The 7,472-nt window shown below is 55.6% G+C and overlaps 1 protein-coding gene across 2 annotated transcripts in view; it reads left to right on the top strand.

Annotated features, from left to right (window-relative positions):
* The first annotated feature begins 1,777 nt into the window (after positions 1 to 1,777).
* TPRA1 (transmembrane protein adipocyte associated 1) overlaps positions 1,778 to 7,472 on the top strand; it is a 17,074-nt gene continuing 11,379 nt past the window's right edge. The window contains exon 1 of one of the 2 annotated variants that reach the window (XM_017885128.1): positions 1,778 to 2,060. The gene's annotated coding sequence lies outside the window, so the exon portion shown is untranslated. Of the gene's footprint in view, positions 2,061 to 2,167; positions 2,480 to 7,472 lie in introns of those variants that run through there. The other variant, XM_017885127.1, reaches the window with a different exon arrangement.

The raw sequence follows: 7,472 nt of genomic DNA on the forward strand, positions 1-7,472 counted from the left end.
TTTCATTTAACGTTGCAGATGCCACGCTCTGTCCTGTGGATAGCTCTGTCCTGTGGATAGTGTAGTGGATACTGCAGTGAATTAGCCACTGCCTCAGTTCTCAAATGGAGAGAGGTGAAATAGATACCTTCGGTTATTTCACAAATACAACAAAATCCCACAGAAACCTAGATATGGGTCCAAAACTCAAGAGAAGAAAATGCAGAATTCTCCAAGTCTCAAAAGGGAGAAAAAGAAAAATAGAGGGTTTAAGACTCTTCCCGGGGCCTGAAAGCTTAAGGAGATGAATAACTCCTCCCTTTTCAGGCCCAAGGCACAAGGCTACTTGTGCCAGCAAGATAGCAGAAGCAGGACAAGAGCCGGCCAGAAGATACCTGCCCTGGCTGGAAGACACGTACCCATGAAGATCGAGAAAGAGGCCATCCAGGTACAACGTATCAGTTATGCCAGACTAGGGTACTTCCTGTTTACAGGAGACTATAAAACCTTTGCCCTGTCCTCACTTGGGGCTGATGCCATTTTAGGCCTCAGCCCACCTGCACCCAGGTGCTCATTAAAACAGCATATTTTTCCACACTGCATCGTGTTGTCTGTTGGTGCGCTCTCAGGGTTCAAACGGATACAAGAACTTTACAGAGGGTAGTTATCAGGCCTGGTCACACATGTCCCATGACTTCTCCTTCCTGGCACATGGTAGGGTGGCAGTTTCCTGCCCTCTGGAGGCTAGAAGCGGTGGCCAATTGAATGTGAGCGTGAGTGATATGTATAACTTTCTGGCAGGCGCTTGAGGAGCCACTGGATTCCCCATGGCTCATTGTGTCTGTGGTCATTCGTGATTACGCAAGCCGCCATTGCCCAGCCTCTCTGGTGAATACAGAAACTGAAACTTAGGCTATGCACATTTGGGTGCAGTCCAGGCTGGGAAAGTCCCAGATGAAGTCCCAGAGGATCACAAGGTGGTTTCTTCCTCAATCTCCCTGTCTTTTTAGGACAGGAGCAAGGAGGAGAATGGGACCCAATCTCATTCCAGCCCAGCGGTGCTGTCATGAGGTGTGAGTCTTAGGGTGCCTGTAATAACTGGGTGCCTACAATCTGTGCCAGGCTCTGAGTCAGCCTCAAGATGCTGCAGGGGACATTCTACAGCGTGGCTCTCTTGGCTCTGTCCTCATGACGCTGGAATTCTATAATAGAGTGGGGAGACTGGACTGGGAGGCAGTTAATGAAGACAATCAGGAGAGAATTAAGATGCTTGGAAGGAAATGAGACTGGACGGCTGCTCCAGCGAGGGTGCCCACAAAACCCTCTTAAGGACATGATGTGGCAAGGAGCCAGCTCAGCAGGGGAACAGGCGTAGAGACAGGAGCAGGAACAAGCTTGGAACAGCCGAGGGACAGAAACAGAGACCCGCATGGCTTGAGTATGGTGAATGCAGCATCCATGCCAGGGGATAAGACAGGCGCAATCAGGGAGGGCTTTCCAGAGGAAGCGGCTTGAAGAATTGTGGAAGTTAGAGTTGGGGGGAGGCGTCCTGGCTATGTCGCTTCCTCATTGCGGGCTTTGGGCAAGTTATTTGACCTCTCCAAGCCTCAGGTGGCCCTGTAAAACGTGACTATAATGACCGCCCAGCAGAGTTGTTAAGAGGAGTGCGGGAGGCCCGGCGCCGCCGCGTGGAGCAGCGCGCTGGGAGGCGGCGTCCCTGCGGTGTGGCGCAGCGGGAGCGCGTGACGCTGGGAGGGTGAAGGTCCCCGCCCCGCCTTCCTCCCAGCTGAGCTCAGGTCGCCCCTGCTGGGCTCCCGAGGCGCCTCCACGCGAGGGCGCGGTCCCTGGAAGCTCCGCCCCGACGGTCCGGCTGCGGTCCCGGCCGGGAGGTGGAGCGCGGCTACCGCCAGCTGGTCCACTGACAACTGCCGCCAGCTGGAAGGCGCGCAGGGCGAAAGGTGGCGCGTCCTGAGCTTTCCAGTCTTCGATTCCGCCCGCTTTCCGAGTGAGAAAGGAAGGCCTCTCTCTTCCTGGAAGCAGCGTCGCGCCTACGCACCCACTCTGTGCTGTCTCTTTAAGAGGTCAGCGGACTGCTCCGTCTCTTGGGAATTTGATTGGTCTCTCCCACTTTTTTTTTTTTTTTCAGTGATGGCTTATTCCTATAGGCTGCTGGAGGTTAGAGGGCGGGCCCGAGTGATACAGGGACTCTGGGACTTGTGGGACTGTGGCCGTTTTCGCAGTTTGGGCTGGACGAAAAAGACGGGTAGCCGCTGTCTGGAAGGGCTGTAGGGTGTGCGAGCTGACCCCGCCTCGCCTTTCCTGCCTAGCCCTCGTTCCGCGGACCCGGCCGCGCCCGGTCCTTGCGCGACGCTCCCCGGCCGCGGCCGCCTGGTCAGGCGCTGGAGGCCGGAGTCCCGCGGCCTGTGCTGGGTCCGCGCACACCCACGGCGGCGGATGGGCGGCCGGGGCGGCCGGGCCTGAGCGCGGCCAGGGCTTTCAGGTAAGGAGGCGGCCTTCTCCATGTCTCCTGCCGCAGCTAGAGGGGGAGACCGGTCCCCCGTCCCAGCGGGAAGCCCAGCCGCGGTGCCCCTTCTTGCTCCGCGGGCGGCCCCTTGCCGCTCGGGCGCCGCTCGGACGGCCGAGGCGGCGTTTGGGAGGGAAGACCCTGGGTGTGGGAACCCAGGGGAGAAGCGCCGGGCAGTCAGGAGTCGCTCGGGGCGCGGGGCCACGCGAGGCTCCGGAGGGAGCCGCACGCAGTGGCGTCGGGCTTGGCCCCGGCTGGAGGCAGTGCGGGAGGAGATCCGGACCTCGGCGACCCGCTCCGGCGCGGGGTGGCGGCACGGGCTGCAGCCCCACGGTGGCCGTTCGCAGCGGCCGAGGTGCTCCTGAGCCAAGCCTGCGCCGGTTCGGGGCTTTGCTGCCCCGCAAGGGGCAGTGTCAAAGCCTCCGCTCCCCCTGGACTCGGGGAAGGCGGGTGGGGGCTGCCTTTCCCCTCCTCTCTGCAGTGAGGAGGGGCCGCGGGGTCGTCCAGTCCCCAGCGGGGCTTGGCGGTGCTGGAGATTAAGTTGTTCCCGTCATAACAACCTGTTGAGGGCTGCTCGTGTCGTGCCAGGCCGTGTTCTAGGGGACCGATTCCTGAGCACTCCCTGGATAGAGAGTAGTAAACACCCAAACGCGGCTCGGGCGCTGGAGACAGCTGAGAAGGGAGGGCTTCTCAGAGGAGGTGCCAGGAGAAAGCTAGGGGAGAGCCAGTACAAAGGCCCTGAGGAAGGGACCAGCTCAGCAACCAGGAGGGCACGGTGCAGGTCAGATTGGGCCCAGGCCTCCCCATCCTCCTGGGGTCTCCGGCTTAGGACAGGGACCACACACCTGCCAGCCCCAAGGCCGAAGGACAACACAGGAGAGCAAAGTAACTTGGCCTCTGCCCTATGGCGCTTCCCCACCATGTCCTTGCTCCAGGGTTTGTAAGCTCAACAGTCCTTTGGGGTGGGAAGCATTGAGGGCCCCTCTCCCCAGGGTTTCCCATCCGGTAGCCGTGGTTGGGGTTTGGTCAATACTGTTGCACAGATAAGAGCAGGGGTCCTGTTAACTAAAAGTCAGTGCGGGCCAGGCGCGGTGGCTCACGGCTGTAATCCTAGCACTTTGGGAGGCCAAGGTGGGTGGATCATCTGAGGTCAGGAGTTTGAGACCAGCTTGGCCAATATGGCAAAACCCCATCTCTACTAAAACTACAAAAATAAGCTGGGTGTAGTGGCACCCACCTGTAATCCCAGCTACTCAGGAGGCTGAGGCAGGAGAATCACTTGAATCCAGGAGGTGGAGGTTGCGCGGAGATTTTACCACTGCACTGCAGCCTAAGCAAGAAAGCGAGACTGTCTCCAGAAAAAAAAAAAAACTCAAAAAAGTCAGGGCTTCAGGTATTTCATAAGCTTTGATACATAATGGCAATCCTGGTATGGCCAGCAGCCCCATAACCCCAGTGGGGTTGCTGGATCAAGCAGCAGCAGGAGGGACACCACCTGGAAGCCTGTGGGAAACACAGACTGTCAGCCCTACCCCTGCCCTTGGGAGGAGCATCTGCATGTTAACAACACCAGGGTATTTCCCACATCAGGTCTGAGAAGATAGCTCTAGAACAAGCCTAGTGCTCTTGACCCACAGATGGAGAAACAGGCCCGGAGAGGGGTACCTGGCAAGTTGTTGACTGGGGGCCTGGGCTCTGGAGACAGACAGCCTGGATTGCTGGCCTGGCAAGTGGCTGCCCCTCTGAGTTCCACGTGCACAATGCGGATAACCCTCCCAGGATTGGAAACCAGAGCACCGAGGTTGGGCACAGAGGTTGCTATTTTGTAGGCAGGGGAGTGGGGGCAGGGAGAGCAGCTTACACCTCCTCTGCCTCTCCTCAGACCCCACAGCAATGGGGGCTTCCAAAGGAGTCCATGGACCTGGGAACCAATTCCTTTCCCTCCTTGCCCTTCAGTACCTTCTCTGGTAATCCCAGCTACTTGGGAGGCTGAGGTAGGAGAATAGCTTGAACCCGGGAGGTGGAGGTTGCAGTGAGCCAAGATCACGCCACTGCACTCCAGCCTGGGCGATAGAGCAAGAGACTCTGTCTCAAAAAAAAAAAAAAAGAAAAGCAGCAACCACCTTTGTACATGTGTTGTTTTTGTAGATGTTTATCTCCCTGTTTTTTTTTTATTCTTATGGCACCCCTTGTTAGGCAGGTGTTTTCCCCATGACACTTGGAGGGGGAGTGACTCACCCAGGTCACACAGCAAGCATGTGGCGGAACCAGCAGTGCAGCCCATCTTCTTGACTCCATAACCTGTGTTAGCTGGAGGTTTTTCGGTGGTAAATTAGAGAAATCAGACTCAAACTGGCCTAGGCAGAAATGGGGATTTGTTGGGATTTATAACTGAAAAATCCAAGGGGGTAGGACTGGCTTTAGGTGTGTCTGAATCCAGGGGCTCCAGTGAGCTCATCAAGATCTGTCTTCATCTGTGTCTCAGCTCTGCACTCCTCCGTGTCGGCTTTACTCTGAGGCAGGTCTCTGAGTGTGAGGTCAAGGTGGTACAGCCCTGACTTACTGAGCTCAGCAGAGAGGGTTTCCTCAATTATCAATGAGAATCTCCCCTGAGACTTTTGCTCTAATAATTTATTCTAATAATAATTTACAGCAAAAGCCTCAGGGCAGATTTTCATTGGTCAGGGTGATGGAACATCCTGACTAGCCAGGCTTAGATCACAGGTGCGTTCCCTGGGTTGTGAAGGGTTGGAGTCAGGCATCCATAAACTTCCAGAGAGTCGGGGAGCTGAGTTTCCACTTCAGGAAAGCAGTACTCTTACCAACTAGCAGGAGGCTGGATGTTGGGCAGGCAAAACCAGGAGAAGCCCACCCCACCCTCCATATCCTGGACTCTGCCTGACTCCCCCACTCTCCTCCTCCCTGCCCCTGTTCCTCCCAACTGGCTTCTGTGCCGCAAGGGGCCACTGCTTCCTGGTGACTGCTGGGTGCCTGGCCTGCACCCTGGCCCTGCCCGTCCTGGGGCTGCGTGACATTCCATCCTGAGTCAGAGCTGGTGTTGGGCTGTTAGGACCAGGCATTTGTTCTGCCTGACTTGGCTTTATAATAGGTGTGGGGATAGCCCATCACGGTGGCCCACACCTATAATCTCAGCACTTTGGGAGGCTGAGGCGAGTGGATCACTTGAGGTCAGGAGTTCTAGACCAGCCTGGCCAACATGGCGAAACCCTGTCTCTACTAAAAATACAAAAATTAGCCAGGTATGGTGGTGCACACTTGTGATCCTAGCTACTTGGGAGGCTGAGATGGAAAGATTGCTTGAACCCAGAAGGCTGAACTTGGGAGGCAGACGTTGCAGTGAGCTGAGATCGCACCACTGGACTCTAACCTTGGTGACAGAGTGAGGCTCTGTCTTGAAAATAAATACATAAATAAATAAGAGGGGTGGGGAGGAGAGGGCTGTAGAATCTCCCTCCTTCATCACGTCGCTGATATTCTCAACTCAAAGTTACAAGTTATTATCTCCTGCCACCAGAAGTCAGGCAGGAGGCCGCGCTGCACACCCGCTTCCAGCTGTAAGCTCCTCCATGCTCAGGTGGTGGCCCAGTCCTCCAGGGGTGCAGGAAGACACAGTTCTGGACACCACGCCCTCTACTGCCCCACGCAGGTGCAGATCTCTCCATGAGGCATCACATGCCTTTGCCTCAACCAACTGCTGGCCAGGAGCAGAAGGGCCACCCTTCTTGACTTTGACCAGAGCCACTCTGCAGGGCATGCTAGCTGTAGGGGAGGACAGTTACTCATTTGGTGGACTGTCCTATGCATTGCAGACATTTGGCAGCCCTGGACCCTGCACACAAAAAAGTCCACAGTCCTCCATCCCCTAGCAGTTGCCATGTCAAACTAGAGCAGTGCTCCACACCGGCTCCACCCCAGAGACCACTGGCTGAAATTAATGGAGACTCAATTTCTGGTGCTGGGGAGGGGCCCCTGTTTGAACACTAGGCTTTATGGAGGGATCCTGAACAAAATAGTAGCTTGTTAGTGAGGAAGAAGGGGACAGTGTCTTGTGGGCAGTGTTGGCCTCAGTTGCAAAACATCCAGTGGCTCAGGCCAGAAACTGTACCATCAGCCTTCTTTGGCCTCTTCTCTCATTCCCTGTGTTTGATCTGTCAGTGGGTCTTGTTGGCCGAGCGTCCCAAAGGTCTCCCAAATCCCTCTGTTCCACCTGCGCTGTTGCCACTAGTGCAAGCCTCTGTCCTCTCATACCTGGACTGTTGTAGGAGCTCCTCATGGCCTCCCTGTCTCTGCTTCTCCTCCACTTCATCCCTTTTTACTGGCATCCTGTCCCCACAGAAACCAGACCCCTCTCTCCTCGTAACACCCTTCTGGTTGCACTTAGAGTGAAGTCGAGTTGCATGTGGGACCTGGCCCTGCCAACCTTTCTGGTATCAGCTACTCTGGCCTGTTTTTTGCCCTTGGGGCGGGACAAACCTGTTGCCACCTCTGGACCTGTGCATCTGGATCTCACGTGATTCTCCCTGGAATGTTCTTTATCTCGATCTTTCGAAGACTGGCTCCTGCTTATTTATTGAGAGCTGGGCTCAAAATATCTGACCACCCAGTCCAAGCAGTACCTTTATATTCATTGGGATTTGGACTAGCTGTTGAAACAAAGGCTAAGATAATAGTTTTTATCTATGCATAACAGCCTCTGTGCAAGCTGTCCAGTACATGCACGGAGTCCCCATTGTGCTGGGGACCCAGACACCTTCTTTCTCACTGCTCTATTACCCTCATACAGGGTTTCTGCTTCATGGTCTGGGAAGACTGCTCTTGCTCCCACCGTCGTATCCATATTCCAGCCACCCTGAAGGGAGAAGGGCATGACCTGAAATTGGCAGATCTCACTCCAGCCTGGGCAACAAGAGAGAAACTCCATCTCAAAAAAAAAAAAAAAAAAAAAAAA

This window comes from Rhinopithecus bieti, unplaced genomic scaffold (genome assembly GCF_001698545.2).
Source record: "Rhinopithecus bieti isolate Rb0 unplaced genomic scaffold, ASM169854v2 scaffold_13262, whole genome shotgun sequence".
NCBI classification, from domain to species: Eukaryota; Metazoa; Chordata; class Mammalia; order Primates; family Cercopithecidae; genus Rhinopithecus; species Rhinopithecus bieti.